This window comes from Moschus berezovskii, chromosome 5 (assembly GCF_049115385.1).
Source record: "Moschus berezovskii isolate FMDL1 chromosome 5, NW_MosBer_1.0, whole genome shotgun sequence".
Classification (NCBI taxonomy): domain Eukaryota; kingdom Metazoa; phylum Chordata; class Mammalia; order Artiodactyla; family Moschidae; genus Moschus; species Moschus berezovskii.
Window position 1 is genome coordinate 93,887,658 of NC_142464.1, and position 23,410 is coordinate 93,911,067.

General features: G+C 38.3%; 1 pseudogene; it reads right to left on the reverse strand.

Annotated features, from left to right (window-relative positions):
• Positions 1-2,297: 2,297 nt before the first annotated feature.
• On the reverse strand, positions 2,298-14,629 carry LOC129561651 (UDP-glucuronosyltransferase 2B31-like; annotated as a pseudogene).
• Positions 14,630-23,410: the final 8,781 nt, after the last annotated feature.

Genomic DNA, 23,410 nt, shown 5'->3' on the forward strand with positions numbered 1-23,410 from the left:
TCAGTGTTCAAAGCTTGAGTTATCCAGTAAGGTTTTGTTAACAGACCTAAGAGACAAGTTTTAAAATACAATCATAATCAAGAAACAGGAGGCAAATCCATGATGAGGTTCAGAGATGCATCCATTCAGAGCTGATCAGGAGTTGGTACTGACCAGGAATTGATATTGACCTTATTTTAGTTAGTAGTTGTAGTAGTTTTAGTCACTCAGTCGTGACTGACTCTTTGTGACCCCACGGACTATAGCCCTCCAGGATCCTTTATCCATGGAATTCTCCAGTCAAGAATACTGGAGTGGGTTGCCATTCCCTTCTACCAGGGGAAATTCCTGACCCAATATTGAACCCCAGTCTTCTGCATCACGGGGCAGATTCTTTACCATTTGAACTAAGTTTGGGTTTAGCCTATTTCAGTGAAGTAGAGGTTGAAAGTGTGGAAGTGGATTGTCTTGGTTTGAAGATATTTATCTTGTTGCCTACATTTTAATTCTTTCTGTTCCTTACTTTTTCCTTTTTAAATGGAATACATAGGAATAGTTTCTTATCTGAGTCTTTAGAGGAATAATAAATTGATTCTTAGAGATATTCCTAGCATATAGTAAACTTTTATAAAATGTTTGCTAGTTTTATTGTTTTTATTGTCAGTTACTTTAGAATCTGGAGAAGGCTCAACTTTTCACTTTCAGGTTTTGCAGTTACACTTGTTTCTACCGTTGAAATGATGATGGACAAGGAAGAAGGGGTAAAAAAGAAATATGGCTCAGGAACTCTGGATCAAAAAATGCTACAACATGGCACTGTAGTGAAAACTATTGAGTTAACTTCTCTCCATATTCTGTTGAAAATACAGGGAGAGCACTGGGATTTTGGGAAAAGGGCAGTAAACCAGAAACATTTTTGTTTTACCCTAGGAAAAGACTTGGGGCTACCTGGTGGCTCAGCGATAAATAATCCACCTGCAATGCTGGAGATGCTAGAGTCACCGGTTCGATCTCTGGATTGGGAATATCTCCTGGAGGAGGGCATGCAACTAACTCCAATATCCTGACCTGGAGAATCCCATGGATGGAGGAGCCTGGTAGGTTACAGTCCATGGGGTCACAAAGAGTTGACACTCCCTGCATGCACGCAGGGAATTACTATAATGAGAAGTTACTTAGTATATGCAAAAGACTTAGTACAGAGTGTAAAGTTTCATAAACATTCAGTATACATCAGGTAATGATTTATCTTCATTTTTGGACACCACCTTTACAGTATTAAAGATTAAGAAATGTATAAAGATACTAGAGAGATGTACTTCTACATAAAAACCACCATATGAAAGCTGTATCTCTTTTAAAAAAAAGAATAAAATGTGCTTCTTATGGTACTCATTTAGTCTAATATTTATGCTGAAATTAAAATTAAATAGCACTGATTTTAAGAGAGAAATGCTGATTGTGCTATTATTACTAATATATTCTCAAAATATTTTTTTCCCAAAGTCATTATGAAACAAATGGGGGAAAATATATACATCACAGTTACTATATTAATAATAAGAGTATTGTTGAAATTAATGTATATCTTTAAATGATTTGGTAACCCAGTATTCCTGATTTCAAAAAATCTGATTTTTCTACAGGAATACCTCAATGTATCTCTCAAAGTCAATTGCTTTTTGATTTTACATTCTTCCAAATAAGACACAATAAGCACAACAAAAAATCAGAATGTATTTTCACTTAAAAGTAAGTAGTATCTACATATTTGTAATTGGGTAAATCAAACAGTTCTATCTTTTTGCCACTTATTAATGATGGGGTCAAAATCACAATACATAATACTTAGAATGTCTTAGATGTAAAGGGAATTTGAGATTGACCAAATCATGGTGGCTTACTGAGAATAAACAATCTTAGAAGAGTTGAAAACATTTGAGGAGTTCATTTGATAAAAGAAATCTATGACTGTACAGCTGAGTACTCTTATAATATTAATTATTCCTGCTCTAATCTTGTTCTCAATATTTCCTGTTACTTTTGTTAATCCTCCTGTTACCATTGCAGTGATTCTTCTCATTGTAGTGATTAGCTCTTTCAAAATTTCTCCACTGTCCTTAAAACTCTGACAAACCTTTACCCTAAAAGCACCAGAAAAACTTTTGTGACCCTAACAATAAGTTACTGATTACTGTTTTCAAAGTGTTGAGCAAATCTTACTCCTCATTGTGTTTATATGAAGACTCACTGTTGCCTTCCTGGTCTTCCTATGAAAACTTCTCTAGAAATAGTATCTAGTAAAGAAAAAATTATACTCACAAAGGATTATTAATGGCTTGCTTCAATGCATTAAGAAAATCTTATCTTGACACTGTTTCCAAGTCTAATCTAACAGCTGCTCCCTTGACCTCATTTGAAAGATGTTATCAGGTTGATCAACAAACATGAGCAGTCTCACCATAGGGATCCCGTGGTACATTGGCTAATAAATGCCATTTATTCTACCATATAAAGGTTTTGGTTTTTCAATGTCCTAGGATTGAATAAATTTCAGTAAAATTATTAATTTTAATATTGAGAAATAAAATGAGATATTAACATTATAAAGTAAATGAAATAAAGTGGTGTCTTTTAGATAATGATGATTATACATAAGAAAACCCGTTTAAATTACTTCAGAACACAAAGCAAGAAGCCCCTAAGTCTGCTGAAGAGGTAAGTAAGTGAAGACTTCATGGAAGAAGTGCTTTGTCACTTAAACTTCACAAATGAATTCATGATTGCCAGGTGAACACCTGGAAAGAACATTCTGGGTAAAAGAAACCACATATGCATAAAAAGGGGACATTCAGAAATATATTCTCTTAAAGAAGTAGTGAAGTCATTTAGTCTGATTAGGAATGGTGTCAAGGCCACAGGAAAGGTAATGGTAGTGGCAGTCGAACCTGAGGAAGGAAAAATATTTTCTCATGAAATATGTAATTGCCTTGAAAAACTGATTGTGGATTTTTTTTTCCCTGCAAAAAATGAGAGTCACTAGTAATAAAAAAGGAGCTGTTAATTTTCAGTAGCTTTTAAAATACCGCTACACAGTAATGCCCAAAATTCTCCAAGCCAGGCTTCATCAATACATGAACCATGAACCTCCAGATGTTCAAGCTGGTTTTAGAAAAAACAGAGGAACCAGAGATCAAATTGCCAACATCCACTGGATCATCAAAAAAGCAAAAGAGTTCTAGAAAAACATCTTTTTCTGCACTATTGACTGTACCAAAGCCTTTGACTGTGTGGATCACAACAAACTGTGGAAAATTCTTCAAGAGATGGGAATACCAGACCACCTGACCTGCCTCTTGAGAAATATGTATGTAGGTCAGGAAGCAACAGTTAGAACTGGACATGGAACAACAGACTGGTCCAAAATAGGGAAAGGAGTCCATCAAGGCTGTATATTGTCACCCTGCTTATTTAACTTATATTCAGAGAACATCATGAGAAATGCTGGGCTGGAAGAAGCACAAGCTGGTATCAAGATTGCTAGGAGAAATATCAATAACCTCAGATATGCAGATGACAGCACCTTTATGGCAGAAAGTGAAAAAGAACTAAAGAACCTCTTGATGAAAGTGAAAGAGGAGAGTGAAAAAGTTGGCTTAAAACTCAATTTCAGAAAACTAAGATCATGGCATCCGGTCCCATCACTTCATGGCAAATAGATGGGGAAACAGTGGAAACAGTGGCAGACTTTTTTTTTCTGGGTTCCAAAATCACTGCAGATGGTGACTGCAGCCATGAAATTAAAAGATGCTCACTCCTTGGAAGGAAAGTTATGACCAAACCAGACAGCATATTAAAGAGTAGAAAGATCTCTAGTCAAGGCTTTGGTTTTTCCAGTAGTCATGTATGGATGTGAAAGTTGGACTATAAAGAAAGCTGAGTGCTGAAGAATTGATGCTTCTGAACTGTGGTGTTGGAGAAGACTCTTGAGAGTCCCTTGGGCTGTAAGGAGATCCAACCAGTCCATCCTAAGGGAGATCAGTCCTGAGTGTTCATTGAAAGGACTGATGTTGAAGCTGAAATGCCAATACTTTGGCCACCTGATGTGAAGATCTGACTCGTTTGAAAAGACCCTGATGTTGGGAAAGATTGAGGGCAGGCGGAGAAGGGGACGACAGAGGATGAGATGGTTGGATGGCATCACCGACTCAATGGACATGAGTTTGGGTGAACTCCAGGCACTGGTGATGGACAGGGAGGCCTGGTGTGCTGCAGTTCATGGGGTGTCAAAGAGTCGGACATGACTGAACCACTGAACTGAACACAGGAGAAAAAAGAGATGTAAGGAAATAATTCAGATATAGAACAATAACTCATGAAGTTACTGAATATTTCACTGTGAGAAGTAATTACAGGCAAAGTAAAGATATTTTTTATTTTGAACATAAGGGACATGACCAGATATAATACAGTACCAATTGTCATATTTTCTCCTTTCCCCTTCTAGGGTTGGGAGTAAAAATACAGAACTAAAGTTTTCTTTTTGAATGTTTCAATAATAAACAGTTGATAAGTTTGTTTCCTATTGAAGTACTATCACTCTGCTCAGCTGTTATTCATGTTTTTAGCATTTGTTCTGCCAATTTTTACCTAGATGGTCATTCTGGGGGATTCAGCTCTACATCCAAGTATTGGGTCCTAAGGTGTCTTGTTTCTTGCCATTGTATCTCCATAGAACCTGTTAGGGTAAAGGAAATACATTATTCAGTGAGTTTAAAGTTATAGCATTAAAATTCTGAAGAGATTAAAAGACAAATAGTTAAATGTCTTCCACATGGTGTGTCAGGAAACAAGGACAAGAGATCTTAAGTCATGACAACTACTAATGCACTGACATTAGTAGGAATACCCATATTTTACATACTTGTTACTATGTTCAGTCAGGTATGGAATATAATCATGAATTTCTACACATGATGGCATAGACAAATGAAATTTTCAATGTCAAATTTAGATACTTTAAAAAATTTCTAGACAGTCTTTATTCTAATGTAAAAAGACTGGGAAATTTCTAATAATCTATATACTTTATTGTTTATTTTATTTTCTTCTAAATTTCTTAATTTTTATATCTAATTTTCTTAGTTTTCTTAATTTCTTAAATTTTATATCTTCTATCCTCAGCCCTCATAGTTTTACACACATTATTGACAAAGTTTCAGAATTCATAAGTTTTATAACGCTTAGATGTTTGTTATATATATATCTTTGACTTCCTTGGTGACTCAGACAGTAAAGTGTCTGCTTACAATGCGGGAGACCCGGGTTTGAGCCCTGGTTGGGAAGATCCTCTGGAGAAGGAAATGGCAACCCACTCCGGTACTCTTGCCTGGAAAACCTCATGGATGGAGGAATCTGGTAGGCTACAGTCCATGGGGTCACAAAGATTCAGACACGACTGAGTGATTTCACTTTCATACACTAGCTGTCATTTTCAAATATGAAACTCACTGACATGCTACAGAAAAAAGTTAACTTATATTCAGTTGTTAATATATCTTATTACTCTTTTGATACACAAGGAAATACATGTGTAATTAGCCATTTAAGAGAAATAAATCTTTCTGTTCATTTATAATTTAGCAATAACAATTTAATGCTACCTAGAAAGCATACCTTTTTAGATTACAAATTGTAAGCATTACTTCCAAGAAAAATAGAAATTAGCAAGTTTTGTCATGAATCCAGAGTATTACCAAACTTACCAGGTTTGGAAATAGTTTAAATTTAGAAAAGAAGAGCTTGTTGGTAATTTATACATATCAATAAGGTTATTGAAAATATCCAACCTTGTGATAATAAAATTTATTCATCTGACCTTGAATACTTTAACAACAAAGCACGAAGCACTGATAGTAACAATCATTTAGTTTCTATGCTGCTGCTGCTGCTGCTGAGTCACTTCAGTTGTGTCCAACTCTGTGAGACCCCATAGACGGCAGCCCACCAGGCTCCGCCGTCCCTGTGATTCTCCAGGCAAGAATACTGGAGTGGGTTGCCATTTCCTTCTTCAATGCATGAAAGTGAAAAGTGAAAGTGAAGTTTTTATGCCCAGTACCAAAGTAAGGTACCAATTTTGAAATTCCCAATCAATTCTCATACACTGGATTATAATTTATAGTCTTTAACCTCTACTTGCTATGTGAATATAAAGTAAGTTTAGTTTCTCAGCAAAATAAAAATAGCATAGGTCATTAGGAGAAGACTACAATATCAGATGTCAAACTAAAAGAGTAGTTCACAAATATCCAAAGACCCCAGGGGTATTTGATACATTAGAAAATAAGGTATCACTCTATTTTATGGAGCAAGAGGCTGCTAAATCTTTTCCATGCCAGTCTTCCTTGTGCCTCACTCCTTCTTATAATCCCTTCTTCCTCCTCAATCAGGAGGGGCAATGTGGCAGGTTAGAAGCAGAGTCCATTAAGGGCCAGATCTTACAATGCATAGGGTTTACTAAAGGGCAAGGCCCCATCTTCCCACTTTCTCTTTAATCTTCCTGCTTCAGACTTTGGCAGGGTTCAGTCAGCCAGGGAGGCCGATATTTCTCTTTTTCTAAATCTTTGCGCTGGTTGGGTTTCTGGAGGCAACTTGGGGAGCCTTGGCCATCATTTCTCTGAAAAGGACCCTGAAAAGCACACTGATAGAGCTATTATAAAATTTAGGGGAAATGAAAGGGGCCAGGGCATATACAATCTGCATAATTCATTCTAGGCTTTTATCACTATTGCATAATATCATTGTGTTACTACACATCTAGTCAAGGCTATGGTTTTTCCAGTGGTCATGTATGGATGTGAGAGTTGGACTGTGAAGAAAGCTGATCGCCGAAGAATTGATGCTTTTGAACTGTGGTGCTGGAGAAGACTCTTGAGAGTCCCTTGGACTGCAAGGAGATCCAACCAGTCCATTCTAAAGGAGATCAGTCCTGGGTGTTCATTGGAAGGACTGATGCTAAAGCTGAAACTGCAGTACTTTGACCACCTCATGTGACGAGTTGACTCACTAGAAAAGACTCTGATGCTGGGAGGGATTGGGGGCAGGAGGAGAAGGGGACAACAGAGGATGAGATGGCTGGATGGCATCACTGACTCGATGGAGATGAGTTTGAGTGAACTCCGGGAGTTGGTGATGGACAGGGAGGCCTGGCGTGCTGTGATTCATGGGGTCGCAAAGAGTCAGACACGACTGAGCGAATGAACTGAACTGAACTACATGTATTGTTAAAATTTAACTCTTTAGAACATCTGTATGTGTACTGTCCTCAGGAGTCCTTCGTTTAAGAGGAACCAATGACAAAGCAGAATTTGGTGATTTACCTTTCAGTCCACAATCCCATTATAATACCAAAATTCACACCGTATCTCTTAAATATTTTTCTTTACAATGTTAATCCATAGTGTTGTTAATAAAAGATACTCTGTACTACTGTAGCACTTGCCATGTATATTTTGGCTTTTATAAATACCTGAGATAAGTTGGAGCTGTCATAGTAGTTTACATTTCTTGCAGAAATTGTCTGTAATCTTTTTACATTATTGAAGCAAGCCATTAAATAGCTTTTCACTATTAAGCTACTTTGCCTACCTTATGTGAAATCTGGGCAAGAGCTGATTCAATCATATTGGCTCTTTCTTCTTTTATGTTAGTGACCATTGACCCCAAAGAAAATATCCGTTCCGTTCCGTCGCTCAGTCGTTTCCGACTCTATGCGACCCTGTGGACTGTAGCCTACCAGGCTTCTCCGTCCATGGGATTCTCCAGGCAAGAATACTGGAGTGGGTTACCTTTTCCTTCTCCAGGGGATCTTCCCGACCCAGGGATCGAAGCCGGGTGTCCCGCATTGGAGGCAGACGCTTTAACCTCTGAGCCACCAGGGAAGCCCATCATAATACCTTTTTCTCTAGAGCTCTCGGCAAACTCTTCCATATCCTGTCAGAAAGAATTTGCTTCATCACAAAGGAGCAACAGCATAGTGACCAATATTGAGATAACTGCTGCAAACAATTAAAGAGAGAAAAATCAGTTATGGTCTGGAATTATTAGAGTTGTAGATTTTTAAAAGATATTACCGTCTTAATCATTCCTAAATGCGTGGTTCAGTAGTGTTAAGTGTATTCATATTGTGCAACCATTCACCAGAACTTTATCATCTGGTAAAACTGAAAATCTATGTCATTAAGAAACTCTCTGGCAACCATCACTCTGCTTTGTGTTTCTACAAATTTGACTAAGCTATATACTTTTGAATTTTATAGTACTTGTCTTTCTGGACTGGCTTATGGCACTTAGAGGAAGGTGCATCCAAGTTGTGTAGTGTTTCAGAATTTCCTTTTAGAGGCTGAGTAATCGTTTATTGCTTTATTGGTTGAGGGACACTTGGGGTGCTTCAGCCTCTTGGCTCTTGCAAACTGCTTTCATGAACATGGTGTACAAATATCTTGTTAGAATCCTAATTTGAATTCTTGTGAATACATTCCCAGAAGGGTAATTGCTGGACTATATGGCAATTCTGTTTTTAAGCTTTTTAGGAAACTCCATAGTGTTTTAAATAATGACTTTTTTTAACAGATCTCATCCCTGAGATTCTTGAGGTCCTTGGTATAAGGTAAATTTCTTCTAGTGTTATATGTATTTGTGCACTTGTGTGTATGAGTTAGGAAAGAAGGGAGATGGAGGCAACACACAGTGGTGAAGAGGAGATACTGTAAAACAGTGTTACACTTAGACTGTTCATCAACCTTGTCACTGGTTACTAACACAGATTATTGGAAGAAGACCACATAGCAACATAGTGACTTATATTTAATTGTTTATTATTATAGTCCTGCTAAATCTTCTCATAATTTATTCCAGGAAGATGTTCTGAATGCTTTTTAAAAATAAGTCATTAGAATTCCATTTCCTTATTAACACTAAGAAAAATTATAATTTGAATGACATAATTTTCTCATCTCTATACTTTAGCTTCAGTTCAGTTCAGTTCAGTCACACAGTCGTCCAACTGTTTGTGACCCCATGTACCGCAACACACCAGGCTTCCCTGTACATCACCAACACCCAGAGTTCATCCAAATTCATGTCCATTGAGTCTGTGAGGCCATCCAACCACCTCATCCTCTGTCGCCTGCTTCTCCACCCACCCTCAATCTTTCCCAGCACCAGGGTCTTTTCAAATGAGTCAGCTCTTCGCATCAGGTGGCCAAAGTATTGGCATTTCAGCTTCAGCATCAGTCCTTTCAATGAACACCCAGGACTGATCTCCTTTAGGATGGACTGGTTGGATCTCCTTGCAGTCCAAGGGACTTAAGAGTCTTCTCCAGCACCACAGTTCAAAAGCATCAATTCTTCAGCTCTCAGTTTTCTTTATAGTCCAACTCTCACATTCATACATGATCACTGGAAAAACAATAGCCTTGAACTTTGTTGACAAAGGAATGTCTCTGCTTTTTAATATGGTGGCTAGGTTGGTCATAACTTTCCTTCCAAGGAGTAAGCATCTTTTAGTTTCATGGCTGCAGTCACCATCTGCAGTGACTTTGGAGCCCCCCCACCAAATAAAGTCTGCCACCGTTTCCCCATCTATTTGCCATGAAGTGATGGGACCAGATGCCATGATCTCAGTTTTCTGAATGTTGAGTTTTAAGCCAACTTTTCACTCTCCTCTTTCATATTCATCAAGAGGTTCTTTAGTTTTTCTTCACTTTCTGCCATAAGGGTGGTGTCATCTGCATATCTGAGGTTATTGATATTTCTCCCGGCAATCGTGATTCCAGCTTGTGCTTCTTCCAGCCCAGCATTCCTCATGATGTACTCTGCATATAAGTTAAATAAGCAGGGTGACAATATACAGCCTTGATGGACTCCTTTTCCTATTTGGAACCAGTCTGTTGTTCCATGTCCTGTTCTAACTCTTGCTTCCTGACCTACATACAGGTTTCTCAAGAGGCAGGTCAGGTGGTCTGGTATTCCCATCTCTTTCAGAATTTCCCACAGTTTATTGTGATCCACACAGTCAAAGGCTTTGGCATAGTCAATAAAGCAGAAATAGATGTTTTTCTGGAACTCTCTTGATTTTTCAATGATCCAGTGAATGTTGGCAATTTGATCTCTGGTTCTTCTGCTTTTTCTAAATCCAGTTTGAACATCTGGAGGTTCATGGTTCATGTATTGCTGAGGCCTGGCATGGAGAATTTTGAGCATTACTTTGCTAGTGTGTGAGATGAGTGCAATTTTGCTGCAGTCTGAGCATTCCCTGGCATTCCCTTTCTTTGGGATTGCAATGAACCCCGACATTTTCCAGTCCTGTGGCCACTGCCGAGTTTTCCAAATTTTCTGGCATATTGAGTGCAGCACTTTCAAGGCATCATCTTTTGGGATTTGAAATAGCTGAACTGGAATTCCATCACCTCCTCTAGCTTTGTTCATAGTGATGCTTCCTAAGGCTCAGTTATCTTCACATTCCAGGATGTCTGACTCTAAGTGAGTGATCACATCATCATGATTGTCTGGGTTGTGAATATCTTTTTTGTATAGTTCTTCTGTGTATTCTTGCCACCTCTTCTTAATAACTTCTGCTTCTGTTAGGTCCATGCCATTTATGTCCTTTATTGAGCCCATCTTTGCATGAAATATTCCCTTGGTATCCCTAGTTTTCTTGAAGAGATCTCTAGTCTTCCCATTCTATTGTTTTCCTCTATTTCTTTGCACTGATCACTGAGGAAGGCTTTCTTATCTCTCCTTGCTATTCTTTGGAACTCTGCATTCAAACATGTATATCTTTCCTTTTCTTCTTTGCTTTTCGCTTCTCTTTTCACAGATATTTGTAAGGCCTCTTCAGATAGCCATTTTGCTTTTCTGCATTTCTCTTCCTTGGGGATGGTATTGCTCCCTGTCTTCTGTACAAGGTCACGAACATCCATCCTTAGTTTATGAGGCACCAGGTCTATCAGATCTAGTCCCTTGAATCTATTTCTCACTTCCACTGTGATGATCTGAGCCACGGTCAACTCCCAGTCTTGTTTTTGCTGACTGTATAGAGCTTCTCCTTCTTTGGCTGAAAAGAAAATAATCAATCTGATTTCGGTGTTGGCCATCTGGTGACGTCCATGTGTAGATCTTTTCTTGTGTTGTTTGAAGAGGGTGTTTTCTATGACCATTGCCTTCTCTTGGCAAAACTCTATTAGCCTTTGTCCTGCTTAATTCTGTAGTCCAAGGCCAAATTACTCCAGGTGTTTCTTGACTTCCTACTTTTTCATTCCAGTCCCCTATAATGGAAAGGACATATTTTTTAGGTGTTAGTTCTAAAATGTCTTTTTGGTCTTCAAAAACCGTTCAACTTAAGCTTCTTAAGCATTACTGGTCAGGGCATAGACTTGGATTACTATGCTATTGAATGGTTTGCCTTGGAAACGAAGAGATAATTCTATAGTTTTTGAGATTGCATCTAAGTACTGCATTTCAGATTCTTTTGTTGACTGTGATGGGTACTCCATTTCTTCTAATTGATTCCTGCCCACAGTAGTAGATCGGAGAAGGCAATGGCAAGCCACTCCAGTACTCTTGCCTGGAGAATCCCATGGATGGAGGAGTCTGGTGGGCTGCAGTCCACGGGGTCGCTAAGGGTCGGACACGACTGAGCGACTTCACTTTCACTTTTCACTTTCACACATTGGAGAAGGAAATGGCAACCCACTCCAGTGTTCTTGCCTGGAGAATCCCAGGGGCGGGGCAGCCTGGTGGGCTTCCGTCTATGTGGTCACACAGAGTCGGACACGACTGAAATGACTTAGCAGCAGCAGCAGCAGCAGCAGCAGCAGCAGCAGCAGCAGCACAGTAGTAGATATCTGAATAGGTCATCTGAGTTAAATTCACCCATTCCAGTCCTTTTCAGTTAACTGATTCCTAGCATGTCAATGTTCACTCTTGCCATCTCCTGTTTGACCACTTCCAATTTACCTTGATTCATGGACCTAACATTCCAGGTTCCTATGCAATATCGCTCTTTACAGCATAGGACTTTGCTGCTATCACCAGTCCCATCTGCAACTGGGTGTTGTTTTTGCTTTAGCTCCATCCCTTCATTATTTCTGGAGTTATTTCTCCACTCATCTCCAATAGCATATTGGGCACCTACTGACCTTTGGAATTCATCTTTCAGTGTCCTATCTTTTTGCCTTTTCATAGTGTTCCTGAGGTTCTTAAGGCAAGAATACTGAAGTGGTTTACTATTTGCTTCTCTAGTGGACCACATTTTGTCAGCTCCTGGTTACCAGTATGTTACTCTGCTTTTACCTTTCGACTCTTTCAGATTCCATATATAAGTGATATCATAAAGAATATGTCTTTCTCTGTCTTTTCAAAAAGATGAAAAAAAATGAGACTCTCTAACTAGAATAACCTGGAAAAAATTACAATCTTGTTGTAATTGAAAACCAATTTTGATTCAATTAATAAGTAGGCACAGGTGGCTAGTACACATTAGGTTATAGGTAGTATCTAATAGTAAAAAAAAATAATAGTAATAACAGCAGTTAATATTTTTTTCTGGATCCTTGAATATGTGCCAGTCACATTTTGGATGTTTCAAATGTACTAAAAAAAGTTTTCCCCCCAACAACAATGGAAGTTGGTACTATGATTTGAAGAGTGAATGGTTATACCTCTATGAACAGTGCAGTCTAGCTTTCCATCATTGTTGCCTATATCTTGCAAAAACCTGCTAAATGGTGTCCCTTTCTGCTCTTGCCCCTTTGCAATCCAACTCAATGACTACATCCTGTGATTTAAAAAAAAATAAAATGTGATCCTATCTCTCCCTTTCTTAACTCTTTTAACTTTCTCCCAATTCTTCTACTAGATCTTTCAAATTCCTTATGATGATCTCTCTTCAACTCATCTCTTCAACATCATCTGCCTCTTACTCAGCCTCTTTCCATTTAGACTAAGCTTGAACTTCTTGGAAACTGTCATTACTATTCTACCTGCTTTTCTTTCATGTTTTCCTCCACCCCTGCCCTATCCCTTCTACTTATTCCTGAACATCCTTCAGATTTCACCTTAATTATCGGTGCTTCAGAGATAATTTCCATAATTCCTACTGGATATTTCAAAAGCATGTGTGAAAGTGAAAGTGTTAGTCAATCAGTCATGTCCTACTCTTTGCAACCTCATGGACTTCAGCCTGCTAGCCTTCTTAGTCCATGGGATTCTGCAGGCAAGAATACTGGAGTGGGTTGCCATTCTGTTCTCTAAGAATTTTCCCGACCCAGGGATTGAACCCAGGTCTCCCGCATTGCAAATTCTTCACCATCTGAGCCACCAGAGTAGGAGTTTCCTTATTATGATACTGAGCATGCAATTTTATGACTTTCTTGTGTTCTGTCTTTCCAGGTAGAGCGCCAAGTGGCACAAGCTGGAGTTACACCATTTCTTATATTAGCACTTACTTCTGGAATATGCTAATCATTGAATAATTATTCTTTTAATGAATGTATGATGTTTTATTATGTGTTGAATAATGACTTTCATTTTTTCATATATTCTCAAAGTTTCCCAGGTATCCCATTTGATTCTGTAATGATAATTAAATTCAGACACTTGAGTTGGTATAAGAATTTCTTCGAGTTTCTAATTGGATGGTAATTTTATCAAGCTTCTCACATCTAACTCACTGTAATCAAACATTCTAAATTAAGAATGCAGAATTATTTCTATTGAAAATGCAAAGTAAACAAAGCAAAACAGGAATACCTTAGGCAGAGATCTGGCAGGTTTGCAGAGGAGGCCTCAACAAATTCAAAATTTGGCAGCACTGGGAGAGGAAATTCTAAATCCCAGTAGGTTCAAATAAGCCATATTTCAGCTTTCCAAACATTGTCTCATATGTTGTAGTGGGTCTTCCTGAAAGGAGAACAAAAACAAATCTTAGAGGAAGTGACAATATTGTCAAATGCATATATTAGGTAATTTTTGGAAAAGAGCTTGGAATCTTTTAGCCAAAGATGTTTTGAAGTGTCTGTTTTTTGATAAAACAAACATATATGTGCATGTATAATATACAATATGCACATTCCTGGCAAGTTTCTTCCATCATGTTTGATCCTTACGACCCTGTGGACCATAGCCAGTCAGGCTCCTCTTGGATTCTCCAGGCATGAATACTGGAGTGGATTGCCATAGTCTCCACCAGAGGATCTTCTGGACACAGGGGAGAGAAGTTGTGGTGGTGGTGGTGGGAGGATGTGGGGGTGGGATGGGCAAAAGACTATTTTTTGCCCTCAGTTTTTACAGATAGCTTTATTTGACATAGAATTTTTGGTTGACGGTTTTGTCTTTAAACATTTTGAATATATCATCTCACTGCCATAGAACATCCATAGTTTCTGATGAGATATAAGTAGTATCTTATTGGAGTTTACTGGTATGGATGTACTATCTTCTGTTAGTGCTTTAAGATTTTCTATCTTTAGCTTTCAACATTTCACTAGTGTCTGTGTATGACTCCCATGTTTATCCTACTTGGAATTGATTGAAACATTGGGATATGTAGATTGATATCATTCATCATATTTAGGAGGTTTTCTGCCATTGTTTTTTGAATATTTTGCTTGGCTATTTTTCTTATAGCACTCCTATTTTGTGTATGTTAGTGTGTTGGATTATGTCCCACAATTTGCTACCCTTCTGTTCATTTCTCTTTATTCTTTTTAATCTCTGTTCTTTTGACAGTATTGTCTTATTGATCTATATTGAATTTGTTGGCTTTTTCATCTGTGGCTTCAACTTGACTACTGACTCCCTCTGGTGAATTTTTTTCATTATTGTAATTTTCAACTCTAAAATTTTTATTTGATACTTTTGAAAACATGATTTCTATCCCCTACTTTGTATCTCTTACTTTCTTGGGCTCCAAAAATCACTGTGGGTAGTGACTGCAGCCATGAAATTAAAAGATGATTGCTCCTTGGAAGAAAAGCTATGACAAACCTAGACAGCACATTAAAAAGCAGAAACATTGCTTTGTTGACAAAGGTCCATATAGTCAAAGCTATGGTTTTTCCAGTAGTCATGTATGGATATGAAAGTTGGATGATAAAGAAGGCTGAATATCCAAGAATTGATGCTTTTCAACTGTGAGAAGGCTCTTTAGAGTCATTTGGACAGCAAGGAGATTGGAAGAATAAATATTGTGAAAGTGAGTATACTACCCAAAGTATTTTATACATTCAATGCAATGCCTATCAAGCTACCAATGATATTTTTCACAGAGCTAGAACAAATAATCTCACAATTTGTATGGAAATACAAAAAACCTCGAATAGCCAAAGCAATCTTGAGGAAGAAGAATGGAACTGGGGGAATCAACCTGCTGGACTTCAGGCTCTACTACAAAGCCACAGTCATCAAGACAGTATGGTACTGGCATAAAGATAGAAATATAGATCAATGGAACAAAATAGAAAGCCCAGAGATAATCCACGCACTTATGGACACCTTATCTTTGACAAAGGAGGCAAGAATATAAAATGGAGAAAAGACAGTCTCTTTAACAAGTGGTGCTGGGAAAACTGGTTAGCCACTTGTAAAAGAATGAAACTAGAACACTTCCTAACACCACACACAAAAATAAACTTAAAATGGATTAAAGATCTAAATGTAAGACCAGAAACTATAAAACTCCTAGAGGAGAACAAAGGCAAAACACTCTCTGGCATAAATCACAGCAGGATCCTCCATGACCCACCTCCCAGAATATTGGAAATAAAAGCAAAATTAAACAAATGGGACCTAATTAAAATTAAAAGCTTCTGCACAGCAAAGGAAACTATAAGCAAGGTGAAAAGACAGCCTTCACAATGGGAGAAAATAATAGCAAATGAAACAACTGACAAAGAATTAATCTCCAAAATATACAAGCAGCTCCTGCAGCTCAATTTCAGAAAAATAAACGACTCAATCAAAAAATGGGCTAAAGAACTAAACAGACATTTCTCCAAAGAATACATAAAGATGGCTAACAAACACATGATAAAATGCTCAACATCCCTCATAATCAGAGAAATGCAAATCAAAACCTCAATGAGATACCATTTCACAGCAGTCAGAATGGCTGCTATCCAAAAGTCTACAAGCAATAAATGTTGGAGAGGGTGTGGAGAGAAGGGAACCCTCTTACACTGTTGGTGGGAATGCAAACTAGTACAGCCACTATGGAGAACAGTGTGGAGATTCCTTAAAAAACTGGAAATAGAATTGCCATACAATCCAGCAATCGCACTCCTGGGCATACACACCGAGGAAACCAGAATTGAAAGAGACACATGTACTCCAATGTTCATCGCAGCACTGTTTATAATAGCCAGGACATGGAAGCAACCTAGATGTCCATCTGCAGATGAATGGATAAGAAAGCTTTGGTACATATACACAATGGAGTATTACTCAGCCATTAAAAAGAATGCATTTGAGTCAGTTCTAATGAGATGGATGAAACTAGAGCTTATTATACAGAGTGAAGTAAGCCAGAAAGAAAAACACCAATATGGTATACTAACGCATATATATAGAATTTAGAAAGATGGAAGTGATAACCCTGTATACGAGACAGCAAAAGAGACATAGATATATAGAACAGTCTTTCAGACTCTGTGGGAGAGGGTGAGGGTGGGATGATTTGGGAGAATGGCATTGAAACATGTATATTATCACATGTGAAACAAACCGCCAGTTCAGGGTTGAGGCATGTTACAGCATGCTCGGGGCTGGTGTGCAGGGATGACCAGAGGGATGATAAGGGGAGGAGGGAGGTGGGAGGGGGATTCAGGAAGGGGAACTCATGTACACCCAGGGCGGATTCATGTCAATGTATGGCAAAACCAGCCAATATATTATTGTAAAATAATTAGCCTCCAATAAAAAAGAAAAGGAAAAAATAAACTGCAAGGAGATCCAACCAGTCCATTCTAAAGGAGATCAATCCTGGATGTTCATTGGAGGGACTGATGCTAAAGCTGAAACTGCAATACTTTGGCCACCTCATGCGACGAGTTGACTCCCTGGATAAGACTCTGATGCTGGGAAAGGTTGGGGGCGGGAGGAGAAGGGGACGACGGAGAATGAGATGGCTGGATGGCATCACCGACTCTGTGGACATGAGTTTGGGTGTACTGAGGGAGTTGGTGATAGACAGGGAGGTGATTCATGGGGTCGCGGAGAGTCGGACACGACTGAGCGACTGAACTGAACTGAACTGAACTGAAGTAATTGAAAGTTTAAAAGTCCAGTTGGGTTCAGTTATAAAAATGAAAGGAGTCAAGTCTGTAACATTCTAGCATTACAATTATGTGTAATTTAAACCCAATGCAAAGTTACTGAGTTTTCAGTTCAGGTTGAATTTTAATAATTCTGTCTGTGTGTATGCATGTGTGCCCATGTGTGCTTTAATTTTTTTTGTTGTTTGTTTGTTTTTTTTAGTTTTGATTCACTTTTGAGACAGAAGAGGGTATTTTAATGAAACAATACAAAGTTTAGCCAGATAATATGGTTTCAGATTCTGTTTTTTTTTTTTTTTTAATATACCTCTGATTGCAGCCATGAAATTAAAAGACGCTTACTCCTTGGAAGGAAAGTTATAACCAACCTTGATAATATATTAAAAAGCAGAGACATTACTTTGCCAACAATGGTCCCTCTAGTCAAGGCTATGGTTTTTCCCGTGGTCATGTATGGATGTGAGAGTTGGACTATGAAGAAAGCTGATCGCCGAAGAATTGATGCTTTTGAACTGTGGTGTTGGAGAAGTCTCTTGAGAGTCCCTTTTACCGCAAGGAGATCCAACCAGTCCATTCTAAGGGAGATCGATCCTGGGTGTTCATTTGGAAGGACTGATGCTAAAGCTGAAACTGCAATACTTTGGCCACCTCATGCCACGAGTTGACTCACTGGAAAAGACTCTGATGCTGGGAAAGGTTGGGGGCAGGAGGAGAAGGGGACGACAGAGAATGAGAAGGCTGGATGGCATCACCGACTCTGTGGACATGAGTTTGAGTGAACTCTGGGAGTTGGTGATGGACAGGGAGGCCTGGCGTGCTGTGATTAATGGGGTCGCAGAGAGTCAGACACGACTGAGCGACTGAACTGAACTGAACTGAACCAGAAAAAAAAAAAAAAATAGTCAGGTTCAAACAAAGACTAAAAAAAAAAAAAAATCCTAAAGGGAAATCAACCCTGAATATTCATTGGAAGGACTGATGCTGAAGCTGGAACTCCAATACTTTGGCCTTCTGATGTGAAAAGCTAACTCATTGGAAAAGACCTTCATGCTGAAAAAGATTGAGGGCAGGAATAGTGGGTGATAGAAGATGAGATGGTTGAGTGGCATCACCGCCTTGATGTACATGAGTTTGAGCAAACTCTGGGAGATAGTGAAGAACAGGAAGCCTGGCATGCTGCAGTCCATGGGGTCACAAAGGGTCAGACACGACTGAATGACTGAAAAACAACAATCTCTGATTTATAGATTCTACTGTATGGGACATTATTTTTATACTTCTCTTTATTTCTTAAGAATGGTTTACAGAAGGTGGGTTGAATGCTTTTAGGAATTCAAAGTCCTCTATTTTGCTGTAATATAATGATTCACAATGGTCTAATGGTCATTTGCTTGTGTGTGTCTTATGTCACTTCAGTCATGTCTGACTCTTTGTGATCCCATGGACTGTAGCCCACCAGGCTCCTCTGTCCATTGGATTCTCCAGGCAAGAATACTGGAGAGGGTTGAATGCCCTTACTCCAGGGGGTCTTCCCAATCTAGGGATTGAGTCCACATCTCTCATGTCTTCTGAATTAGCAGTCGGGTTCTTTACCACTAGTGCCACCTGGGAAGCTGGCGATTGTTTATATGTGTATATATATATATATATAATATATATATGTATGTATATATACACACACATTAATGTATATATTTAGTTTATAATTTCATTTATTTGAGTGCTTTGCCTTTCTCATAGTTTCCTTTGGGTCACTGAATACAATTTGCAATAGCTAATTTGAAGTTTTTCCCTGTTTGAACAATTAGTCTCTCTCATAGTTTCTATTGCTTTTTTATCCCACATGTAGGTCACATTTCCCTTTTTATTTATATGTATGGTGAAATTTTTGTTAAACTGTAACATTTAGATAATAAGAGTATAGCAAGTCTGAATACCAATCCTCTCCAGGTCCATGTATTTTTACTGCTATTTGTTCAGTAACTGAATGGACTGTTTTAGTGAAGTCTTTTTCCTCTACTATGTTAAAGCTATGTTATGACTACTTGGAGGGTGCAGCCTTGGGCATACTCACATTCCCTGGGCTGACAGTGGTTACAGTGGGACACTCCTTTTAACTGTCTCTTTTTTTAACTGTTAGCCCTCACCATTTGTTGGGTGATTATACTATAGTTTTGGATGATATATTGGAAGTATAAATTGCTCCAGCATCTGACCCCAAAAAGTTCAGATTTTTTTGGAGGGATACTTTGGAAGTCAGTGTCTGGTGTGTGTTCTGACCTCAGAAAGGATCTTCTCAGCTGTGTCTTTCATTGGTTTTCTAGGGTTTCTGGTAACTTCCCAGTGGTTTAGCTTGTATCTGTCATGAAGCAACTAGCTTCCTTTTAGCTTCTTAGCAACAAATTCTTTCACAGTTTGTGGGCACTCATAGGCTTGAACTTCCCACTAAGTGCAAGATGCTCAGTCATGTCGACTCTGTGACCCCATGGACTGTAGTCCCTGAAATTCTCCAGGCCAGAATACTAGAGTGGGTAGCCCTTCCCTTCTCCAGGGGATCTTCCCAACCCAGGGGTCAAGCCAAGGTCTCCCTCATTGCAGGCAGACTCTTACCAGCTGTTACAAGGGAAGCCCAAAAATACTGGAGTGGGTGCCCTATCCCTTCTCCAATGGATGTTCCTGACCCAGGAGTCAAATTGGGGTTTTCCTGAATTGCAGGTAGATTCTTTGCCAACAGAGCTATCAGGGAAGCCCTGACCTTCCCACAGTCTGATTCAAATAAAATGAGTGCCTTGAGAATAGCTTGGAGCTCTGTGTTTTATGCTTTGAATCTCCCTCTGATCAAACTCTCTGAACCTTGGCTTCCAGATCTGGGGATATGAACAGTGGCACACTTTTCTCTCTGTTACACACTTCTTTTACGTGTAAATAATAGTGTCTATTTTTAGTTTGCCTCTTTCATCATGGAAGCTGCATTCTATGAGTGAGCTGAGGAAATGACTATCTGCAATTCACTATACTCAATATGTTGTACTTAAATAGAATCTTTGCCCTTTGAGTGTGGCTGGGTGGAAGAAGGGAGAACTTTGTTGACCACTTTTGACTGGAACTTAGCCTGTGTAATACACAGCTGAGATTGTGTGTGTGTGTGTGTGTTTGTGTGTGGAATTCAGTGGCTTGACCCTTCTAAGAAGATACTATAGCACTCAAAAGGAACTGTGAGGAGTCAGAGCTCTGTGTTCTTTCTGAACCTACTTAAAGTGGAATCTATTTTTCTGATTAAGGACAGTGAGAGAGGGAGCAATTTGAGGTTTAAATGGCACAGGATTTCAGTGGTTTTACTGTTGCAATGTTTTTCTGGAATAAATGTGTCTTTACTGTCTTCAGGACAATTTCTAGACACTTTAAATAGCTGTTTTAAAGCACAATTTCCACTAGTTATTCTTGTTTCATGTAAGAGCTGGTCCATGGACTATGTCATGCTGCCATTTAAGAAGAGGGAGGTTCAAGGTGTTGTGAAATTTCTCTACATTCTGCTGCTTTAATATAGTCAATGGAATGTAGATGTCAGTTGGGCTGAGGAATGAGTGAATGGGAAGTAACTATCTAATGGGTGCATAGTTGCTTTTGGGAGATGAAAAGACTCTGGATCTAGCTAGAGGTGAAAGTTGTACATTGTGTAATTCATTAACTGAATTATACAATTTATAATGGTTAAAAAAGTGAATTTTGTGGTATTTAAATTTAGCCTCACTGGTAGAATCAGAAATGGGTGCCACCAAGATTTGGCTCAGAGGCCATTTAAACCTCAAATTGCTCCCTCTCTCACTGTCCTTAATCAGAAAGATAGATTCCACTTTAAGTAGGTTCAGAAAGAACACAGAGCTCTGACTCCTCACAGTTCCTTTTGGTTTAATAGCCCCTGGTTGGTAATGTGAACCTATCATCTCTCTATGTATCTTTAAGTGTAGTTTTACAATTTTGTCTGAGTTTTAGGTGTTTAGCATCATGATTCAGGATTTTTTGTAGATTATACTCATCATCATTTATTACAAGATATTGGGTATAATTCTCTGTGCTAGTCAATAGATTCTTATTGTTTATTTTATGTTTAATAGTTTATATTTGTAACACTATACTCCTAATTTGTTCTTCCCCTTCTCCAGTTTGGTAACCATAAGTTTATTGTCTAAGTCTGTGAATCTGATTCTGTTTTATATGTAGATACATTTGTATTACTTTTTAGATTTCACATATAATTGATGTAGTATTTTTATGAATGACATATTTCACCATGAATGATATTCTCTAGGTTCATCCATGTTGCTACATTAAAATTTTATTCTTTCTAAGGGTGAGTAATATTCCTTTGTATATACATCCCACATCTTAAGACAATTATCTGTTGTTGGGCACTTAGTTGGCTTCCATGTTTTGGCTATTGTAAATAGTGCTGCTATGAATATTGTGATTCATGTAGTAGTTTTTCAGTGACTTAAATCAACACTGTCTTTGTTCAGAGTGCAACCTCTTAACCATTATGGTATGGTGACTCCCTTTTCTGGGTTACAGTTACTTCAAAATGTAACATTAGTAGTTTCCCATTATTAAGATATAGCATCACTATGATATGATAAAAGCATGATTATTGTTTAGGTTATGTATTAGTGCAAAAAACTGCCCTTAGAACAGCAATATTTATTTTATTTTTATCTCTCATAGTTCTGAGTGTTGGTGGGGCTCATTCAGGTGATTCTTGTAATAGGTTTCTCAAATGGTTCCAGTCTTATGATGACTGGGGTATAATCATGAGGACCTCTGGTAATTGCTTTTAAAAAACTCAAATTGCTGGAGGGCTGGAACTATTGGGACTTCTTAGGCATGTCTATGCATCTTTCCACAAATGGTCACTTATCATGGAAACTTTGAGTATGTTACAGACCTCCATGGTGAGTAGGCAGACAGAGAGATGAAATGGAAATAGTGATATAGATAGATAGATAGGTAGAGACATAGACAGGCCGAAAGACTGAGATAGAGAGGCAGAGATGGATTTGTGTTGTGTTCTGTAACTGAGCCTTGGACGTTAGGCTGAAACATTTGTGAGACATCTAGATTTACTAAAGTTCAAGAGATAGGGAATTAGTTGATGGGAGAGCTGGCAGAATATTTGTAGCTGTGTCTCACAAACACTATAAGTATAGATGTAAACTAGCAGAGGTCCCTTAACTATTGTAAAATTCATATAATGTTGAGTTAAAACCACAGTAAAATCAGTAGACTATGTGAGTTAAGATTTTTAAAAACTATTGGAATTATAAATAGAAGGTGTTCTAAAAAAAAAAGAAAGAGTCCTTGTTTGACATATTGGATAGTATGCCAAATTTCCAGTAGCACTGTTTTTTAAATTTTATTTTACTTTTGGCCCCACCATGTGGGATGGGGATCTTAATTCCCAGTCCAGGGATTGAACATGTGCTTTCTGCAGTGGAAGCTGGAGTCTTAACCATTGGACCACCAGTGTAAGTACGTGCTCAGTCACTCAGTTGTGTCCAACCAGGCTTGTCTGTTCATGGGATTTCCCAGGCAAGAATATTGGAGTTGTTTGTCATTTCTCTTCCAGGAGATCTCCCCGACCCAGAAATCAAACCTAGGGCTCCTGCATCTCCTGCACTGGCAGGCAAATTCTTTACCACTGAGCCACCTGGGGAGCCCCTTAGACCAATAGGGAAGTCCTCAATTCAAGTATTCTGAGTGAAACTAACACATTGATAACATGATATGAAAATCTGATGATTTAATATCTTAAGATAATAAGAACTGAATATCTTGAATCTATATATTTATTTCACTAATTATTTAAAATCACATAATTAATAAATGAAAAGATTACTGTGAAAGGTCAAGTAATGAAGAAGTATATAGAATAAAAATTTAAATTGTCTTCATTGGAAATTCAATGTATTCTAAAGATCATTTTCTCTGTGGTCTGCTGCTGCTGCTGCTAAGTCACTTCAGTCATGTCTGACTCTGTGTAATCCCACAGATGTTTAATTTCATTTCCAAAGACGAGTGTCATGCTTTTTTTTTTTTTAGAATTT